Raw genomic sequence first — 21231 nt, 5'->3', positions numbered from 1 at the left:
CATTAATCAGACTTAATGTTGATGTAAAGGATCTAATCTATATTTATTTTTTTATTTTTAAAATTTTTTATTTATTTACGATAGTCAGAGAGAGAGAGAGGCAGAGACATAGGCAGACGGAGAAGCAGGCTCCATACACCGGGAGCCCGACGTGGGACTCGATCCCGGGTCTCCAGGATCGCGCCCTGGGCCAAAGGCAGGTGCTAAACTGCTGCGCCACCCAGGGATCCCTAATCTATATTTCATATTGGGGTTCTATAACTCCCAAGTCTAAAACCCAGGGACTCCTGGGTTTTTTGAACCCCAAGTCAGTTAATTTTAATGTTTCCAATCTTAATCCTTTTCTGAAATTTTATCTACTTTTTAGAGTCTAATTTGTACAATATCTGTTTCTTTTTTTTTTTTTTTAATTTTTTTTTTTATTTATTTATGATAGTCACAGAGAGAGAGAGAGGCAGAGACACAGGCAGAGGGAGAAGCAGGCTCCATGCACCGGGAGCCTGACGTGGGATTCGATCCCGGGTCTCCAGGATCGCGCCCTGGGGCAAAGGCAGGCGCTAAACCGCTGCGCCACCCAGGGATCCCGCAATATCTGTTTCATTATTAATTTTTTTGAGGGGTACAGTATACTTTATTGATGGTACATGACAAGGTAGGGCTCCCCAAGCCCCTCCCCTTCCTCGGGGTCTGGGATGTATATTGGAGGTCAGGAGATTCTCAGCGTGTTGGGGGATTAAGTTGGGGCAGGGACTCCCCAGCAGCTGAGGGCCTCTCTCTTCCTCTTGTTCTTGCTGGGGCTGGTGGTCCAGGAGGCTCTTACTCCTTGGAGGCCATGTGGACCATGAGGTCCACCGCCCAGTTGCTGTAGCTGAATTCATTGTCATACCAGGAAATGAGCTTGACAAAGTGATCATTGAGGGCAATGCCAGCCTTGACGTCAAAGGTGGAAGACTGGGTGTCACTGTTGAAGTTGCAGGAGACAACCTGGTCCTCAGCGTAGCCCAGGGTGCCCTTGAGGGGGCCCTCTGATGCCTGCTTCACCACCTTCTTGATGTCGTCATATTTGGCAGCTTTCTCCAGGCGGCAGGTCAGATCCACAACTGATATGTTGGGGGTGGGGACACAGAAGGTCATGCCAGTGAGCTTTCCGTTCATCTCAGGGATGACCTTGCCCACAGCCTTGGTGGCGCCAGTGGAAGCAGGGATGATGTTCTGGGCAGCCCCTCGGCTGTTATGCCAGAGCTTCCCAGAGGGACCGTCCACAGTCTTCTGGGTGGCAGTGATGGCATGGACGGTGGTCATGAGGCCCTCCACGATGCTGAAGTGGTCATGGATGACTTTGGCCAGAGGAGCCAAGCAGTTGGTGGTGCAGGAGGCATTGCTGACAATCTTGAAGGAGTTGTCACACTTCTCGTGGTTCACGCCCATCACAAATATGGCGACATCAGCAGAAGGAGCAAAGATGATGACCCTCTTGGCCCCGCCCTTCAAGTGAGCCCCAGCCTTCTCCATGGTAGTGAAGATCCCAGTGGACTCCACAACATACTCAGCACCAGCATCACACCATTTGATGTTGGCGGGATCTCGCCTGGAAGATGGAGATGGACTTCCCATTGATGACAAGTTTCCTATTCTAGCCTTGACTGTGCTGTGGAATTTACTGTGGGTAGAATCATACTGGAACATGTACACTATGTAGTTGAGGTTAATGAAGGGGTCATTGATGGCGACAGTATCCACTTTGCCAGAGTTAAAAGCAGCTGTGGTGACCAGGTGCCCAATACGGCCAAATCTGTTCACTCCGACCTTCACTATTGTCTCGGGGACATGGCTGGCACTGCACCAGAAGATGCCGCTGTCTGTTGAATGGGGAGTAGAGAGAGCCTCATTATTAATTTTGTATAAATAAATTTTTGTGAAGATTTACTAATATAGAGAACCAAATGAAATGCCATTGGATTTGCATCACAAAATTATTTTCTTGGTTTATATATTGTAATGCTTATTAAAAATTCATCTAAGAACAGTGTTTTTATTTATTTTTTTAAAGATTTTATTTATTTGACAGAGTGCACAAGAGGGGGAGCTGCAGGCAGAGGGAGAGGGAGAAACAGGCTCCCCACTGAGGGAGCCTGACTCAGGGATTGATGCCAGGACCCTGGGATCATGACCTGAGCTGAAGGCAGAGGCTTACCCAACTGAGCTGTCCTGGCACCCCAGAACATTGTTTTTAACAGTGTTAAAACTGTGATTTAGATCTGCAGAGGGATCTACCTTTTTTACCTTAAAGAAACAGCATCTTGAGTCTCAAGATCTATTGAACACATCTTGTGAAAAAGTAGACCTGTTTTGTACCTTGTAGTCATATTTTAATTTTTTTCTCCATTTAATAAGGACTTATGCTTTGATACTATTTACTTGTGTTCATTAACATCTTCTGATTCTGTACTAAGACTTTCTATCTTTCCATTCAACAGTGAATGTTTGACCTCATTTCTTTGGTCATTTTTATAATGGCTTCTCCAGTGTCTTTGATAAGTGTAATATTTGTCTCATGTAGTTGTTGATTATCTTTTCCTAATTAAATTGACTTTTCCTGGTTCTTTATATGCTGAGTAATTCTGGATTATATTCCAGACATTTTTAATATTGTGTTATGAGATTTTAAGTCTCTTTAGATCCTGTAGAGAGGTTGATATATTTGTTGTATTAGATCATTGTATTAGATTGTTGATCATTGATATTGATCATTTAGGCTGCAAGTTCCAATCCATCTTCTTTTAGTTGTGATTCCAATGTCAGTTGAATTTTCAAAGGCTGTGCGCAATTATTTGTATCCGTTTCACGTGTGCACCACCCAGTGGCCAGTCTGGAACCTGGACAATGATTTATCCTGAGTTTAATTCTCAGACTTTGTTGTAATATTTAAATTCCAATCTATGCATGATGTGCTGTTATGAGGTGAACCCAGGAGTCAAAAACAACTTTCCTGAGTTCTTTCCTCCCCTCAGTATCCATACATAGTACTTTCCCTTTCCCTGAAGCTGTCATTTTTAATTCTCCTTTCAGAAGGCTAGTACTTTAGTTACCCTCTTGTGGCTACGACTTTCCACTACTCTGCTTGTGTCCAGAGCTGAGCATTGGACAACAGAAAGAGGGTAAAAAAAGGAGTTTGTCCCATCCTCTTGGGATTATAGGTGTCCTGATAGGAGTGTGATAGGCTGAATAATGCCCCCCAAAATTTCCAGGTGCTAATCCCTGGAACCTGCATATGGCATGTGTCCATGAAATTGTGGTAATAAATGCCCATGTTCTAAAATGCCAGGTTTATTACTTGTTACTCTCTGAAAATATTTTTGTTTAGTTAGGGCTATTTTCCTTGACTACTGGAGATAGGTTTATATAATTATGTATTTTTGGTTATTTAAGTCTCAATTTGAGATTTTCAACAGAAATGACTATACATTTATTGTGTGGGTCATATTGTTCTAATGATGATACTGAAAATATTATAAGCTGTCCTCCTTTGTTTTGTAATGAATATTCCAATGGCCCTTGTTAATTAATAAAATAAAATCCAGCTGTAGGTACAGTATTGGGCACATTCTTATACAAATTACTGAGTTAGGTTTTGTTTTTCCCATTTCTCATAGTTATATAGTATTTATGTAAAGGTTGAGTGGTACAGTGTTTACGTCAATATAAGCTACCAAAGAGAGTAGATAAGAGCATGAATTGGCAGGAGTTTGGGAAGAGCTTGTGCTGAGCATACACTCTTAGTTTGGAAGGGCAGGTTAAGCAAGTAACTATATTCTACTCTAGTTTGCACATTCTTTGTTCTGGTGAGACAGTTTTTAACTATGAAGGTAGTTCTCAGAAGAACCTTATTGCAACTTTTATACTTAAGGAATAGGATGATACACTACTAAATCAAATCATTATACATCTCAGAATTTTTTTTTTTTTAAGATTTAATTTATTTATTCATTAGAGACACAGAGAGAGGCAGAGACACAGGCAGAGGGAGAAGCAGGCTCCATGCAGGGAGCCCAACATGGGACTCAATTCCAGGTCTCCAGGATCATGCCCTGGGCTGAAGGCAGGTGCTAAATCGCTGAGCCACCCTGGCTGCCCTCTCAGAGGATTTCTAAAAATCTCAGAAAGTAAGTCTTCCTTCAAAACCAGACACTTATTAATGAGATGAAGATGTAGAGGAAGGAAGCAGATTAAGCACCTGTAAAGGAAAGTTTATACATCTGTTTCCAATGTACGTCATACAAAATGTTAGTGCCAAGAAAGACCAGTTAAGTTGGTTATTTCTCTTCCACTGTGTCTCCCATACCCTGTTTGATGTCTGATGTGTAACATGCACAATGAATATTTGGTGGGGGTATAATTTTTCATTACTTACTTGGCTCTGAATAGTTTGTATTTACTCTCTTGAACTGGAAAAATGTTACTTTTTTATGTTTGAAATAAGTTCAAGCTCTTTATGTGTGGAACTCTGTGAACCTTTTTTCCTTGGTGCCCTTACCAAGACATACGAGATTTAAGGTGGTTAATTTACCTGCCTAAGTATTAAAGCTAATACATGGATCCAAGATTCAAGTCCAAATATCCAAATTCATGTTAGCTAGTCTTCTGCGTTGCCTTCCAACTAACATTTGTGGATTTATTTACCATGTAATTGACACTATGCTAAACATGTTATGTAAATTATCTCACTTAAATCTCACCACACCCTGTGAGGTATAGGTGCTATTATTATTAATCTTGTTTTCTAGACAAACAAGCAGAGGTTATATAATTTGTCCAAGGACGCACAATCCCTGAGTAGAAGAGCTAGGATTTGGCCGATTTGTCTTTTTGTTGCAGAGTTCTTGAGTACTATGTTTCACTGAAAATTTCAGGCTTATACATTGATTTGTCATGTTGGCTCTTTTACTTTTTTATAAAATGTATAACATTGTCTTACTTAGAAAACTATCTTGTCTAGTGACTATGACTTCATTTTTCACCCACAATTGGTCTGTCTGTATGATATAGTGTGGGAGGGCAATTGGAAAATGCTTGTTTTTTTTCTTTTTCTTGTTTGTATTTTTTAACAGATGATACATTCTCATGGTTCAAAATTTTAAAAAGAACAAAGGACAGTGAAAATCTCCTTTCCATCCAGTTCCCTGGCCACCTAGTTTCCCTTCCTAGAAGAAATGATCTTAACATTTTTTGATGTATTCTATCAGAATTAAGATATATCTTACAAAAATGAATTGAAATATTTACTCTTTTTTAAAATTTATTATCTCATTGAGGTTTTGATTTTCATTTTTCTGATGATTAGTGATGTTGAGCATCTTTTCATATACCTGTGGTCATTTGTGTGTCTTTGGAAAAATGTCTGTTTGATTCCTCTGCCATTTTAAGAATTAGGGTTTTTTGGTGCTATTGCACTGTATGATAGCATACAACATATGTTATTGTATATATGATTTGCAAATATTTTCTCCCATTCCATAGGTTGCTTTTTCATTCTGTTGTTGATTTCTTTTGTTGTGCAGAAGTTTTTTGGTTTGATGTAGTCCCACTTGTTTATTTTTGTTGTTGTAGCCTAGAATGAATATGTGTTTGGTTTAGTGGAGTGTTTCTCAAATTTGCTTGTTGATAAGATATCCCAGAGTGTTATTTATTTATTAAATAGGTATCTTTGGTTACTGAAGGAAAAAGTAAGAGAAGACTGTCTTGGCACAAAGTTATTATCAGCATTCTTCAAAATAGCAGTTAGAGTCCCAATCTTTTTAAAGACCCAGGGCAGCGGTGGCATGTGACAGCACCTCACTAGCTATTCCCTAGCACTGGTGACTTCCCAGCAGGTTTATTATTGCCAGTAGCCAATGTGAAAAGTGCAGAAAAGTTGTGTTCTATGATCAGTTGGCTCATTACTTCTTGACTGGAACTGGACTACTATAATTGAGAGGAAAGAATGAGCAGAAAGGGTAGTCAAACATGTTACTACCTCGCTTGATTGATCTCATCCTTAGAGGAATGGTAGTCCAGGTTCTGTGAATATGATTTTAGCTAGATGTATCATTTCTGGGATATAGAGACCTGATAATGTCTCAGTTGCTCACTCTGCTTTTTTTAGTTTGTTTTTTGTCTGCCTGATAATCTCAGCAGTGGAAACTAGGAAGAACCCAGAAAGGGAGGAGAGATGGGCAAAGGCATATTAATGTTGTCATTTTATTACCTTTTGTACCTCATGGTGCAGGCATATCTCTCTGGAAATAATATTTGTAAATGATGACTACATTCCTATACTAGCTCCCAAACTTATTTAGTTCATAGTAACACAGAAGAAATGCATACATTCATGATAGTATGCTTTTAAATTCCTAATAATTATTGTTGTTAATTACTTAGTATTTTAGCCACATTATAATTTAGGTAGAATTCTGGGAGTTAGCTAGGGAAATCTGATCATTAATTATGAGGGAAAATGCATTCTATTCTAAACAGTCATTTTCACAAACTGTAGGTGGATAGTGTGTTTATGAGTTGGGAATGATTTCCTTGTTTCTTAATAACTAGAACTACTTGAGAGTTATTTAAGGGCTACTTTTGGGTTAGGCTTTATTTTACTTTATTAGTCAGTCTTTAAATTTTTAAGTGTAATTCCATGACACTAAAGACTTGGACTGGATGAGTGAGATAGGTCAGGACTCCAGTAAGTCACTTTGTTTGCTGGATCCTCCTGAGCTGAGAGATGGTAGAGAAGCATCTGGGGCAAAATATATAGAATAAAATTTATTATTTTCACCATTTTAAAGTACATTTCAGTGGCATTAATTGAATTCACAGTGTTATGGGCACATCACTACCATTTTTGTCTAAAATGTTTTTATCACCCTAAAGAGAAACTCTGTACCTCTTAAGCAGTAATAAGTCCTCTCCCCTCGCCAACTTCTTGCTCCACACTCCACTTTCTGCCTCTGAATTTGCTTATTCTAATATTTCATATAAGTGGAATCATACAATATTTATCTTTTTGTGTGGTTCATTTCATTTTACATAATGTTTTCAAAATCTGTCTGTGTCATAGCATGTGTTAGAACTTCATTTCTTTTTATGGCTTAATAATATCCCATTGTAACTAATGACTTTTTAAAGAGATAAGTTTTTTACTCACAACATCTTCTGTTTAACATTTCTCTTACATTGTTAAAATTTTTACACTGTTAAAATTTTTATCTTGCTAGTTGTATGTTTTAAATTGCTGTGACAAATCAACTTGAAGGTGTAGATGTCTTGAACTCAATGAAATTTTTGTTTCTGGTCTACCCCATTTAAATTTGGGGGCATTGAAATAGTTTGATATATTCTCCTGACCTAGTCCCAGCCTCATTTTCTAGCATTAGAGATGGTGGTAGAGCTGGTGTTACCTCTTAAGAGATGGAATTCAGCTGTTTGAATTGGGAAACTGGAACCTTCCCTTCTAGGCATGTGAATAAATCCTTTTCCCCTGCTGCTTCTTAACCATAGTTAATACGCATACTGGTTAATCCCATGCTGTTCTCTAGATGGAATTAGATTAGTGAACAGTAGGAGAATATTTAGTTCTTTAATCATTACCATGCAGCATAAAATTGTATTAACTTAAGCAAAAAGGTCATAGCTTTCTTAGCTAAAATTTTCAAGCTTAATCTTGTTTTTCTATCTTTAATATATTGAGTTTCTAAGAAATTTAAATACGTTTAATCTTGTTGCCCTAGCCTAAAATGAATTTGATTCTATATTCTGTCACCTATTTTATTAGCCATTCCTCCCACTTTTGTTATTTACATAATTAATACACATGCCTTCTATGTCAAATCCAAATCACTGATAAAAAGATGTTTAATAGTTAAAAAATAAAGTCCAGTTAGAACTTCTTTAGTCTTTTTTTTCCAAAGAAGATACAGAATTTTTAATCAATATTTTTTGTATTTATTATTACTCAGCCATATTTGCATGGCCCTAACTATCATTAAGTTTACAGTTTACCATAATATCTAAAATATAATATTGTGAGATCTTGTCAAATACTTGTTTAGGGACATCTGGGTGGCTCAGTGGTTGGGCACCTGCCTTTGGCCCAGGGTGTGATCCTGGAGTCCTGGGATCGAGTCCCATGTCGGGCTCCCTGCATGGAATCCGCTTCTCCCTCTACCCATATGTCTCTCTGCCTTCTCTCTGTGTCTCTCATTTATAAATAAATAAAATCTTAAAAAAAAATACTTGTCTAAATAAAGTAAGCATACATTAACTTTAATTCTTTTTTTTTTTTTAATTTTTATTTATTTATGATAGTCACAGAGAGAGAGAGAGAGAAAGAGGCAGAGACACAGGCAGAGGGAGAAGCAGGCTCCATGCACCGGGAGCCCGACGTGGGATTCGATCCCGGGTCTCCAGGATCGCGCCCTGGGCCAAAGGCAGGCGCCAAACCGCTGCGCCACCCAGGGATCCCCATTAACTTTAATTCTTATTGGTTAATTTGATTACTATACTATTTAACCATTCTGGAACATGATCTGTGTCATAACATGGAATCTAATTAATTTTTTTTATAACTTCTAGGCTAACTTTGGGTTAGGCATATGAGGGAATTGGTCTATTTCTTACATGATCTCTTAGAAAGGTGTATTTTTAAAAACTTTACTTTTATAATGGTTTGAATTTGAGCCCCTTTTTCGAAGTAGTAGAAAAATGTAAGAATTGATATATTTAATGAATGATTAAAAGATTTCTTTTAAAAAAAAACGATTTTATTTATTTATTTGAGAGAGAGAGAGAGAAAACAGAAGGAGAGTGAGAGGGAAAAGCAGATTCCCTGCTGAGAAGAGAGCCCAAAGTGAGGTTCCATCCCAAGACCCTGAGATCATGACCTGAATTGAAGGCAGACACTTAACCAACTGAGCCACCCAGGCACCTCTCATCTCTGTCATCCTTTTCACTGATTTTATTTCTGGTGATTGGTTACATTTTCCTTCTTCTTACATCTAGTATTGTTTGTATCTGCTGGATATTATACATTTTTCTTTAAAGATTTTATTTATTCATTTGAGAGAGAGCACAAGCAGAGGGAAGAGGCAGAGGGAGAGGGAAAAAGCAGGTTCCCCACTGAGCAGGAAGCCATCTGCAGGGCTTGATCCCAGGACCTGGAGATCATGACCTGGGCTGAAGGCAGATGCTTAAGGCACCCTGGATATTATAAATTTTTTAAAAAGATTTATTTATTGGGACGCCTGGGTGGCTCAGTGTTTGAGCTTCTGCCTTTGGCTCAGGGCATGATCCTGGGGTCCCGGGATCAAGTCCCACATCAGGATCCCTGCATGGAGCCTGCTTGTCCCTCTCTCTGCCTGTGTCTCTGCCTCTCTGTCTCTCTGTCTCTCATGAATAAATAAATAAATAAATAAATAAATAAATAAATAAATAAAATCTTTGAAAGAAAAAAGATTATTTGAGAGAGACAGAAAAAATGCATGAGCTTGCACATAGGGTTGGGGGCATGGAGAGGGAGAGAGAAACCCAAGCCAACTCTGTGCTGAACACAGAGCCTGAGGCTGGGCTTGATTGCACCACCCTGAAATCACAACCTGAGCTAAAACCAAGAATCAGAGACTTAACTGACTGTGCCACCAAGGTACCCCTAATTTTTTAAAAGATTTATTTATTTATTTTAGAGGGAGACAGCACATGAGAGCAAGGGGGAGGGTCAGAGGGAAGAGGAAATCTTCAACCAGATTCTCTGCTGAGTGCAGAGACCTACACGGGGGCTCAGTCTCTTGATCCATGAGATCATAATCTAAGTGGAAACCATGAGTTGAATGCTTAACTGACTAAGCCACCCAGCCACCACTCTGCTGGATATTATAAACTTTGTCTTGAGTACTTGAATGTTGTTGTCTTCATTTTTTAAAAAATGATTTTATTTATTTATTAGAGCATGGAGGGGGTTGCAGAGGGAGAAACAGACTCCCTGCTTCTCCCTCTGCTTATGTCTCTGCCTCTCTCTCTCTCTGTGTCTGTCATGAATAATAAATAAAATCTTAAAAAAAATGAAAGGAAAAATATTTTTAACACATGTATATAAAACCAGAATTTGCATTCGAATAACAATATTTGAAATTTTACAAGTATTGTTTTATGTAAATAAGTACTTAATGTTTCCATAGGTTATGTACTGTGGGTCTTATTGTGTGCTTGAATTATTCTTTCAACATCACCAATATGCAGTGTGACTTATTTCGTGTATTCATGTTATGTATTTGTCATTAATTATGTAAAGATAATTTTTAGGGATATAGGTTGGTAGAATCAGGGTCTTTGGGAAAGTTTTTTTTTCATTTTTAGCTTTTTCCTTTCTTTTTTAATACTGTGCGAGTCAATATAGTGATGTTACACTTTTTAATAGATGTTTCCCTCAAAATAGTAGCTTGAGATAACACAGAGTTATTTTTCACTCATAAATGTTCTGTTGATGGAGTTCGGTGATTCTCTGTGACAACTCCTTTGTGTGTTGATATAACTTTCCAGGCAGTGTCATTTCTTATGGCATTTTTATTGCATATCAGAAAGAGCTTTTATAAATCACCAAGGTAGAGGTGGTCATGCCAGGGAGAGGTCTCTTGCCTGCAATTAAGTATTTAGCCCAGAAGTGGCATATATCATTCTGTCCTTAATCCTTTGGCCACAAATAGTCATATCAATTCAAGGAGCATGAGGAAATATCTCCTTGCCTTATGCCCCACAAGAAAGGAGAACTATATTTGTGAGAGCATTAGAAGTCTCTTCTACAAATATTTAGGCCTAGTATTTTCCTGCTTTATGCTCTCAATTTCTGTTTTGAAGTTATCTTTGGAATTACTTTCTTGTTCTTTTTAAAAAAGGTTTTATTTATTTATTTGAGAGAGTCCAAGCAGAGGGGAGGAACAGAGGGAGAAGCAGACTCCCCACTGAGCAGGAAGCCCAATGTGGAGCTTGATCCCAGGACCCTGAGACCATGACCTGAGCCAAAGGCAGATACCCAACAGCTGAGCCATCCAGGTGCCCCTACTTTCTTTTTCTTATTATCCTACCTCCTTGTTACCTTAGTTCATCAATGCCCATTAGGAGGTAGATTGAAACATTGTTCATGTTGACACATTTAATCCATATAAAAATATAGTGATTAATTTAGTTGACATAAGAAGGAATGGGAGTAAATGGGAGTATGAATATAAATTCATGATGTATTTTCTAGTACTGTCCACTGAAAAGTCTGGGAAACAATCACTAATACTCAAGAAGTAAGCACCCCTAGCACCTATAATCAACTATTGGGCCACCCTGGGTCTTCTATACAAAATAAATCTCAGGATAGCCAAATAATTGATTAGGGGAGTTTTCTCTCTATAGAAGTATGTATTCTAGCCAATTAAAAGGATGGCAGAAGTATATAAACCTTTAATGAATTTGTGAGTCTGGGCAATGGCTGCTAATTTCACAAAAAGAGAAATAAGCAGTCATTATGTGCCTCCTGATGGAGATACAATAGCATCAGCTTGAAGATGGGTTCTGCCAAAAAAATATAATTTAAATTTGATCAGTTCACTGGAACTGACTTCCATTGCACAATAAATACAGAGGATGGAATATATAATTATCAAAATGGAAACTTTGGGAAACTACTCAAGACCAACATCTTGGTTTCTTCAGCAAGTAAATTGTGAGGAAAAAGAGGATTGGAAGGAGAGAGAAAGAAAATATACATATTAAGAGACTTAAGAGTCTAGCAATCAGTTATAATATATTTTAGATTCTGATTTGAACAAACAAGTTAAAAAAGATTATGAGACAATTGGGGAAACTTAAATACTGACTAGATATTTGGTAATACTAAGGAATTTTTGTTAGTTTTCATCTCGGTCTGTTTGGGCTGGTTTAAGAATACCATATTCTGAGTGTTTATAAACAACAGAAATTTGTTTCTCACAGTTCTGGAGCTGGGAAGTCCAAGATGAAGATGCCTACACATGATACTGTCTACTTATGGCTTGCTTCCTGCTTCATAGATAATTCTATCCTTGTATCCTCACATGGTAGAAAGGGCAGGGAAACTCTCTCAGGCCTCTTTTGTAAGGGTGACTAATCTCATTGATGAGAGGTCTATCCTCACGACCTAATCATCTTCCAAAGTGTCCCACCTCACACTGGGTTTCAACATAAGAATTTGAGGAAGACAGTGGTAATGCTAGTATGGTTATGTTTTTAAAGTATCTTGTTAGGGATCCCTGGGTGGCGCAGCGGTTTAGCGCCTGCCTTTGGCCCAGGGTGTGATCCTGGAGACCCGGGATTGAGTCCCACGTCGGGCTCCTGGTGCATGGAGCCTGCTTCTCCCTCTGCCTGTGTCTCTGCCTCTTTCTCTCTCTCTCTGTGTGACTATCATAAATTAAAAAAAAATAATAAATAAAAATAAAGTATCTTGTTAGAGATATATAATATTTGCATATCAAATTAAGAATAAACTGTATAGGAGCTTTTTTTTTTTTTTTTTTTAGAGCACAGAGCAAGTTTGTTGTTGTCTAGGCATTTCCAGAAAAATCAGTTTTTCATTAACAAATTTAGAGCAGCTAAATTTGATGTGAGAAAATTCATTTTGAAAAGAAATAACATCTTTAAAAGATAGCATAGAACAATTTTAATATGGAGTAAAACTAATTGATGAATGAAATGTTCATTAAAAGTTTAAATGGAAAAGTATTGGTCCTCATGAAAATTATGTAAAATGAAATGAAAATTGAAAACATAAATTTGGGGATGCCTGGGTGGCTCAGCGGTTAAGCGCCTGTCTTCGGCCCAGGGTGTGATCCTGGAGTCCAGGGATTGAGTCCCACATCAGGTTCCCTGCATGGAGCCTGCCTTTCTCTCTGCCTATGTCTCTGTCTCTCTCTCTCTCTGTGTCTCTCATGAATAAATAAATAAAAATCTTAAAAAAAGAACAAACCATAAATTTGGTTCTATTGAGTATTAATCAATTAGTTTAAAAAGTGTAGTAGAGTTTACTCCAGAAACTTTCCAAGGCAAAAGCCATGAGCTCATTGATGCTAAATTAATTCTTACTAATTATAACAAAGTGGAGTCTGATTTCTATCTTCTGCCCTGAGAATAATACTTCCCATAGAGAAGCTGCTCTTCAGCCTTGGTCTGGAATGAGAAGACATGATACATTGCTTCCCATCTGCATGGAATGGAGTGGAACTAAGGCCTAGGAAGTTAAGTGACTTGCCCAAGACCATATAGCTAATAAATTAATAAAGCCTGGGTTCAAACCCAGGTCTCTCTCACTTCAAATGCCATGATATGAAATAGTATGCATCACTTAACTACTTTCCCCACGGAGTCGTGGGACACCCTTACCGTATATCCAAAAGACAGGGACACTTGGGTGGCTCAGCGGTTGAGCGTCTGCCTTCAGCTCAGGGTGTGATTCTGGACTCCTGGGATCAAGTCCCACATCGGGCTCCTTGCATGGAGCCTGCTTCTCCCTATTCCTATGTCTCTGCCTCTCTCTGTGTGTCTCTCATGAATAAATAAATAATATCTTTAAAAAAAAAAAAAAAAGAAGAAGAAGACAGTGGAGGGAGAAGGACCAGGGCATAGAGCAGCAGTTGAAACATGGTACAACTTTTCCTTCAGTCTGGAGACCTGGGTACATCTGCCTGTTTTTAACCTTTTAACTATATGCCAAGAGTTCTGGGTATATTATAGAATATAGAATATAGAATAAGTCTTTCTCTTAAAATGCATATTTATTTCTCTCTCTTCTGAATTAATCGTATTATTATTATTATTATTTTAATTTTTATTTATTTATGATAGTCACAGAGAGAGAGAGAGAGAGAGAGGCAGAGACACAGGCAGAGGGAGAAGCAGGCTCCATGCACAGGGAGCCCGACGTGGGATTCGATCCCCGGTCTCCAGGATCGCTCCCTGGGCCAACGGCAGGCGCTAAACCGCTGCGCCACCCAGGGATCCCTAATCGTATTATTTACTGGGATGATATCATTGCCTGAGAGAAGGCTAGTGAGATCAGTATCACAAGCATCAATTTTATACTACATTAGTATAACAGTATGCCAGGTCTCAGGCTGAATATTCATGCCTACCAAATATTTAAGAAAATATGTTTCTTATTCTTTATTTTTTAATAGCTACAGAAAATTACTAAAGAGATTTTTTTTTTTGAGATTTTATTTATTTATTCATGAGAGACAGACATAGACATAGGTAGAGAGGGAAAAGCAGGCTTCCTGTGGGCAGCCTGATGCAGAACTCAATCCCAAGACCCTGGGATCAGAACCTGAACTGAAGACAGACACTCAACCACTGACCCACCCAGGTGCCCCAAGAGATTTTTTTTTTAAGTAGGCTCCAAGCCCAGTGTGAAGCCCAGTGCAGGGCTCAAACTCACAACTTTGAGATCAAGGCTTGAGCTGAAATTGGGCAGCCCGGGTGGCTCAGCAATTTAGCGCCGCCTTCAGCCCAGGGTGTGATCCTGGAGACCTGGGATCAAGTCCCAGATTGGGCTCTCTGCATGGAGCCTGCTTGCTTCTCCCTTTGCCTGTGTCTCTGCCTCTCTCTCTCTCTCTCTCTGTGTGTGTGTGTCTCTCATGAATAAATAAATAAAATGTTACAAAAAAAAAGACTTGAGCTGAAATCAAGAGTCAGACCCTGAACTGACTAAGCCACCCAGATACTCCCAAGAGATTTTTTTTTTTTTTAAAGTTTTATTTATTTATTTGACAGAGAGAGAAACACAAGCAAGGAGAGGGAGAAATAGGGTCGGTCCCCAAACGTGAGGCTTGATCCCAGGACTGCAAGATCACAACCAAGCCAAAGGGAGATGCTTGACTGATTGAGGCACCCAGGTGCCCCATCCCAGAGATTTTTATTTTTTATTTTACTTTTAAATTTTTATTTATTTTAAAGATTTTATTTATTTATTTATTCATGAGAGACACACACACACACACACAGAGGCAGAGACATAGGCAGAGGGGGAGGCAGGCTCCATGCAGGAAGCCTGATGTGGGGCTCCATCCCGGGATTCCAAGATCACGCCCTGAGCCAAAGGCAGATGCTCAACTGCTGAGCCACCCAGGCATCCCCCAAGAGATTTTTAAATAAAGACCTTATGAGTTACAATAACAATAAATGCTTAGTGCTTTTTAATAGTAGCATCAAAATACCCTTTCTGTCCTGTGCACCCTCACTATCCCCAAATCCTAAAAACAAATCTGAGTAGTAATGAGCATGGCACTTAGTATTTCATAAATATTAAAGCATTGTCAGTTGTAACATAACCATTGCTTTAAAAATAACTTTTTGAGGATAAAAAAGATATTACTCATTAGATGTGTTAGATGCATGATGATTTCTGGAACATGTAAATGGTGGAAAATACATATGCCTTAGAATTCAGGAAATGTGATTTTCCTGGGCTCTTTACTTCATCGGTCAGATAAACTTTCGAACTTGGTAGTTTTGGAAGGTTCTTATATTTTGGGAGTGAGATACCAGTAAGTTCCAGCATTCCAACCAAATCTATTCAAAACAAAATCTTCTACATTTTAGAAATATTTGCAAAACTGAAAATCCTATCTTACTCAAAATTCCTTGATTAACTTTACCCTCACTACTTTCCTCTCTTTGTATTAAAGTCAGGTAAGTGGTCAGAAATGAAGAGCTTCCATCATAAGTTAAAGCAGGGGGAAAGGGCATGCCAAAGACATAGTGCTTATATATTGAGTTTGTGATCATTTGGAATTTTGTAGTTTAATTTTCAGTAGATTTCACCAAAATGATGTCATCTTGCTGATGATGGTTTTCATTTCATGTAATACTAAAGAATGTATATAACTGCATTATAGAACTATGTAGTGGTTAAGAGTTCAGTTTCATGAAACTGTCTTGCCTAGAGTATGAATATTGACTCTGCCAATTCATTAATGTATGACTTCAGACAAGTTCCTTTATCTCCTTGGGCTCTAGTTTTTCTCAACCACAAATGGGGACAGCAGTAATGCCTTCCTCATGGAATCATTTTGAGGCTTAATACTGTTAAAGCATCACAACAGTTATATGGCACATAATAAGTGCTTAGATGTTGTCTATTGTTTTTATAATTATGAAAATAATCATTTATTAATGGAGTTTACGTTAGGTTAAACACTATAGTGCTGTGATTAAGTAGTTTCTTGTTGACTGACAGTATAAAGATGGAGATATATAATATATAGCATTTTATGTATAGTATGCAACAATGTGTCCAGTTCCTTTCTCTCCTCTTCTCTACTACTGTCATGTTTTAATTTTAAGCATGCTATAAACACATTACATTTTTATTCTTATTCCTTTATTCCAATTATCTTTTACAGCAATTAAAAATAAGACAACTACATTTTATATGTACCTTCATTGATGCCATTTCCTATTCTTTTGTCTTTTATAGGTACATGTATCTGGTTTGGTATTTCTATTTCCTTCAGCCTAAAGTATTTTTTCCCCTTTTTATGTGGTGCAGTTTTGCTGGTAATGACTTGTTTTCATTTTCCTGAAAAAGTCAGTTTGACCTTTCTTTTTGAAAGATACTTTCTCTGAGGATAGGATTCTCAGTTGTTTCTTCTTAGTGTTGTAAACATATCACTTCCTTGTCTTCTGGCTTATGTAGTTTTCAAAGAGAAATGTTTCTCTCAATGATGTAGTATGTCTTTTTTCCTCAGGGTACCTTAAAGATTTTACCTTTGGTTTTGAGTAGTTTGAGTATGGTTTCTCTAGTTGGTTTTGGGGTTTAGAGGTATAATTTATCCTGCTTGTTCTCTGAACAGCTTATTTCTATGGTTTTGTGTCTATTTTGGAAAATTTTCTGCATTTATCTCATCAAATATTTCTTCTGCATTCTACTTCTAGGATTTCAGCTGCACGTGTGTTAAATCATTTGTCTCACTGCTCTTGGATTTTCTATATTGTTTCCTCCTATCTGCACATATTTTCCCCTCTGTTTCATTGTGGACTCTCTTACTTGACTCTCTTGAACATACTGTTGAGCCATTCCAAAGCTTTATTGAACTCTGTTCCCCTGTTTTTCCTTTGTCAGGGTGTTTTTTTTTTTTTTTTTTTTTCTTTGCTTCCTTGTGTAACAACATTTTGTGGTTGAAAGATGGATGTTTTATACTGGATGGTAGAGACTGAGGGAAATAGTATTTATGCTTGGCTAGGTTTTTAGCATGAGTAGTTGAGTCAGTTTCCTTTGTAGTTGAATCTGATCTTGTATTGCTATGCTATTGTGTCATATGCTATTCCAGGCTAGGCTTACCTTTTCTAGGGTAGAGTCTCATTTGCCAGAGGATTTTTCTTTTCTTTTAAAGATTTATTAATTTATTTGTAAGAGAGCCTCTGAGTGCGAGTAGAGGGAGGGGCAGAGGGAGATAAAGAATCTCAAGCTGACTCCCTGCTGAGAGCTGCTGAGCCTGGCCCAGGGCTCAATCCCAGGACCCTGAGATCATGACCTAGGCCTAAATCAAGAGTTGGACACTTAACTGAGCCCCCCAGGCACCCTACCAGAGGATTTTTCTAATGTCTGCTCTCCTTTCAGCTTTGAATCTTCTTTTCTTAGTTGTTACCCAGCAATAGACTGATACTATTTATTCCTCAGTGTTTGCTAACACAATGGTGGATGGAAGTAGATGAGAGTGCTAGGGTGAGAGACAATCTGTTTTCTGTTTTTCTGTTTCAGTTATAGGCAGACAGTGTATCCCCAGAGACTTTCTCAATGATTCCATCTATCCCCCAGGGGTAGGGGATCTCTAAAGGTCTAGGGCTATGATGTTTTTTTTACCCCTGCCTCAGGGATAGAGGATTTTTGCTGTTACCTTCCTTCAGTTTATGCGGGGTCAACTAAAATAGTTATTCCATAAAGTATTTTTGTTAAGATTTTATTAATTTTTTTTTATGTTCTGATCTGAAGCCATCTCCCTAGGCTAGTTTTTGCTAGACTTTTCTATCAGTGGCGTCAGAGATACACAGTTTTTGGCTTCAAGAGTGCTATTAAATATATTTGTAAATGTCACTTAATACAGAATGTATTTTCATTTATCATATTGACTAAGTTAAGTTTTATTTCTTGAATTATTTTTTATTGAAGTATAGTTGATATACAATGTTACATTAGTTTCAGGTGTACAACATAGTGATTCAACTTCTCTATATATCATGCTCTGCTCATTACAGGTGCAGCTACCATTGGTCACCATACAGTACTGTTACTACAGTACCATTGACTGCATTGCCTGTGCTGCACCTTTTATCCCTGTAACTTATTCATTCTATAACTGAAAGCTTGTACCTCCCACTCCCCTTCCTTCACCCATTTTGCCCATCCTCCTTCTCCTGCCCCTCTGGCAGCCATCAGTTTTCTGTATCTCTGGATCTGTTTCTGCTTTTTGTTTGTTTATTCATTTGTTTTTTTTAGATTCCACATATAAGTGAAATCATTGTCTTTCTCTGTCTGACTTATTTCCCTTAGCATAGTACCTTCTAGGTCCATCCATATTGTTGCAAACGGCAAAATCTCATCCCTTTTTTATGGCTAAGTAATATTCTCTGTGTGTATGTGTGAGTGTGTGTGTGTGTGTGTGTGTGTGTACACTACATCTTTATCCATTCATCTGTCATTGGACACTTGGGTTACTTGGCCATTATAAATAAGGCTGCAGTAAGCATAGGAGTGCATATATCTCTACAAATTAGTGTTTTCATTTTCTTTGGGTAAGTAGCCAGTAGTGGAATTACTGAGTCATATGGTATTTATATTTTTAATGTTTTGAGGAACCTTCATACTCTTTTCTACAGGGGCTACACAATTTATAATCCCACCAACAGTGTACAAGAGCTCCCTTTTTCTCCACATCCTTGCCAATACTTGTTATTTCTTATGTTTTCAATTTTAGCCATTCTGGCAGGTGTAAGGTGATATATACCTACCTCATTGTGGCTTTGATTTGCACTTCTCTGATGATTAGTGATGCTGGACATATTTTCATGTATTTATTGGCCATCTGTATGTCTACTCTAGAAAAATGCCTTTTCAGATCGTCTGCCTTTTTTTTTTTTTTTTAAGTAGCTCTGTGCCTAGTGGAGCCCAACATAGAGCTTGAACTCAGTGACCCTAATATCAAGACCTGAGCTGAGATCAAGAGTTGGGTGCTTAACTGACTGAGTCACCCAGGTGCCCCATGCCCATTTGTTAATCAGGTTATTTGATTTTTTGGTGTCAATTTGTATAAGTTCTTGATACATTTGGATATTAATGCCTTATCAGATATATTATTTTCAAATATCTTTTCACATTTGGTAGATTGCCTTTTCTTTTATTGATAGTTTCTGTCACTATGCAAAAGATTTTTTTATTTCAGTGTAGTTTTAATAGTTTATTTTTGCTTTTGTTTCCCTTGCCTAAGGAAACATCTAGAAAAATGTTGCAACAGCTAATGTCAAAGAAATTATTGCCTATGTTTTCTTCTAGGAATTTTATGGTTTTATGTCTCACATATAAATCTTTAATCCATTTTGATTTTATTTTTGTGTATTGTGTAAGAGGGTGGTCTAATTTCCTCAGCACCTGTCCAGTTTCCTCAGCACCATCTATTGAAGAGACTATCATTTTCTCATTGTATATTCTTGACTCTCTTGTCATAGATTAATTGACCATTTAAGTATGTGTTTTTTTCTGGGCTGTTTATTCTGTTCCATTGATCTATATTTCTGTTTTTATGCCCGTGCTATACTGTTTTGATACTATAGCTTTGTAGTATATCTTGAAATCTGGGACTTCTGGTTTTGTTCTTCTTTTTCAAGATTACTTTGGCTGGGCAGCCCTGGTGGCGCAGCGGTTTAGCGCCGCCTGCAGCCAGGGCGTGATCCTGGAGTCCCGGAATCGAGTCCCACGTCGGGCTCGCTCCCAGTGCATGGAGCCTGCTTCTCCCTCTGCCTGTGTCTCTGCCTCTCTCTCTCTCCCTCTGCATCTCAATGAATAAATAAATGAATCTTAAAATAAAATAAAAAAAAAAAGATTACTTTGGCTTTTGGGGGGTCTTTTGTGGTTCCATAAAAATTTTAATATTGTTTATATAATTCTGTGAAAAATGATATTGGTATTTTTAATAGGGATTGCATTGATTCTGTAGATTCCTCTGGGTTTGAACTGTTCTTTAATCACGCGTTTTATTGGGACACCTGGGTGGCTCAGCGGCTTAGAGTCTGCTTTCAGTTCAGGGCATGATGCTGGGGTCCCGGATTGAGTCCCACATCGGGCTCCTTGCAGGGAGTGTGCTTTTCCCTCTGCCTGTGTCTCTGCCCCCCCCCCCCACTCTCTCTCTCATGAATAAATAAATAAATAAAAATTCTGCGTGGCAAATACTAGGTTACTTTGTTGTTGTTGTTTTTAAACAACATGGCATTTCTGACACCAAAGTGTGGGTGTTTTCCCTTATATAAATCAGTATGTCAACTGTCTTTACACTAGTTGGGTGTCCTACAATTCAATTCAATTCAATTCTGATACTGAGTATCTGAAATTAGTGCAGACTTCACAGGTCTGATCTGCCCCCGACTTCAGATGCCATTCACAGATCCTGGACCTCTGGTACTTCTGACCAATTGGCTGTAAATCTAGGATCCCTATGTCTCCCTCTTGAGGTTCGATAATTTGTTTAGAGTGGCATACAGAACTCAGGAAAACACTTTAATTACTATTATCAGTTTATTTTAAAGACTACAACTTAGTAACAGCTAAAGGGAAAGAGATGGAAGGGTAAAGGATGTGGGTGGGCAGGGAGGGGAACTTCCATGCTATCTCTGGGTGCTCCACCCCTCTAGTACCTTGATATGTTCACCAACCTTGAAGCTCTCCAAACACTGTAAGTTCCATTATGTAGGCATGATTGATTAAATAATTGGCCATTGATTTGCTATTGGCGATTAGTTCAGTTTCCAGCTCCTCTCCCTTTCCTGGAAATTGGAGAGTGATGCTGAATATTTCAGTCCTCTAATCATATCTTTTCCCCTGACTACCAGCTTACATTCTGAAACTTTGTAAAGGCCCACCAGGAGTCACCTCATTAGCATAAACTCAGAAGTGAATGAAAGGCGTTTATTGGA

The 21231-nt window shown here is 38.2% G+C and overlaps 1 protein-coding gene and 1 pseudogene across 2 annotated transcripts in view; one reads left to right on the top strand and one right to left on the bottom strand.

The window, feature by feature from the left end:
• The window catches only part of USP32 (ubiquitin specific peptidase 32), a 216941-nt gene that overhangs the window by 87073 nt on the left and 108637 nt on the right, over positions 1-21231 (top strand). The window lies entirely within an intron of this gene.
• On the bottom strand, positions 689-21001 carry LOC144285322 (glyceraldehyde-3-phosphate dehydrogenase pseudogene; annotated as a pseudogene).

This window comes from Canis aureus, chromosome 16, assembly GCF_053574225.1.
Source record: "Canis aureus isolate CA01 chromosome 16, VMU_Caureus_v.1.0, whole genome shotgun sequence".
Lineage (NCBI taxonomy): Eukaryota > Metazoa > Chordata > Mammalia > Carnivora > Canidae > Canis > Canis aureus.
Note: the sequence above shows the minus strand (reverse complement) of the source record. Positions and strands in the feature narration are given on the sequence as shown.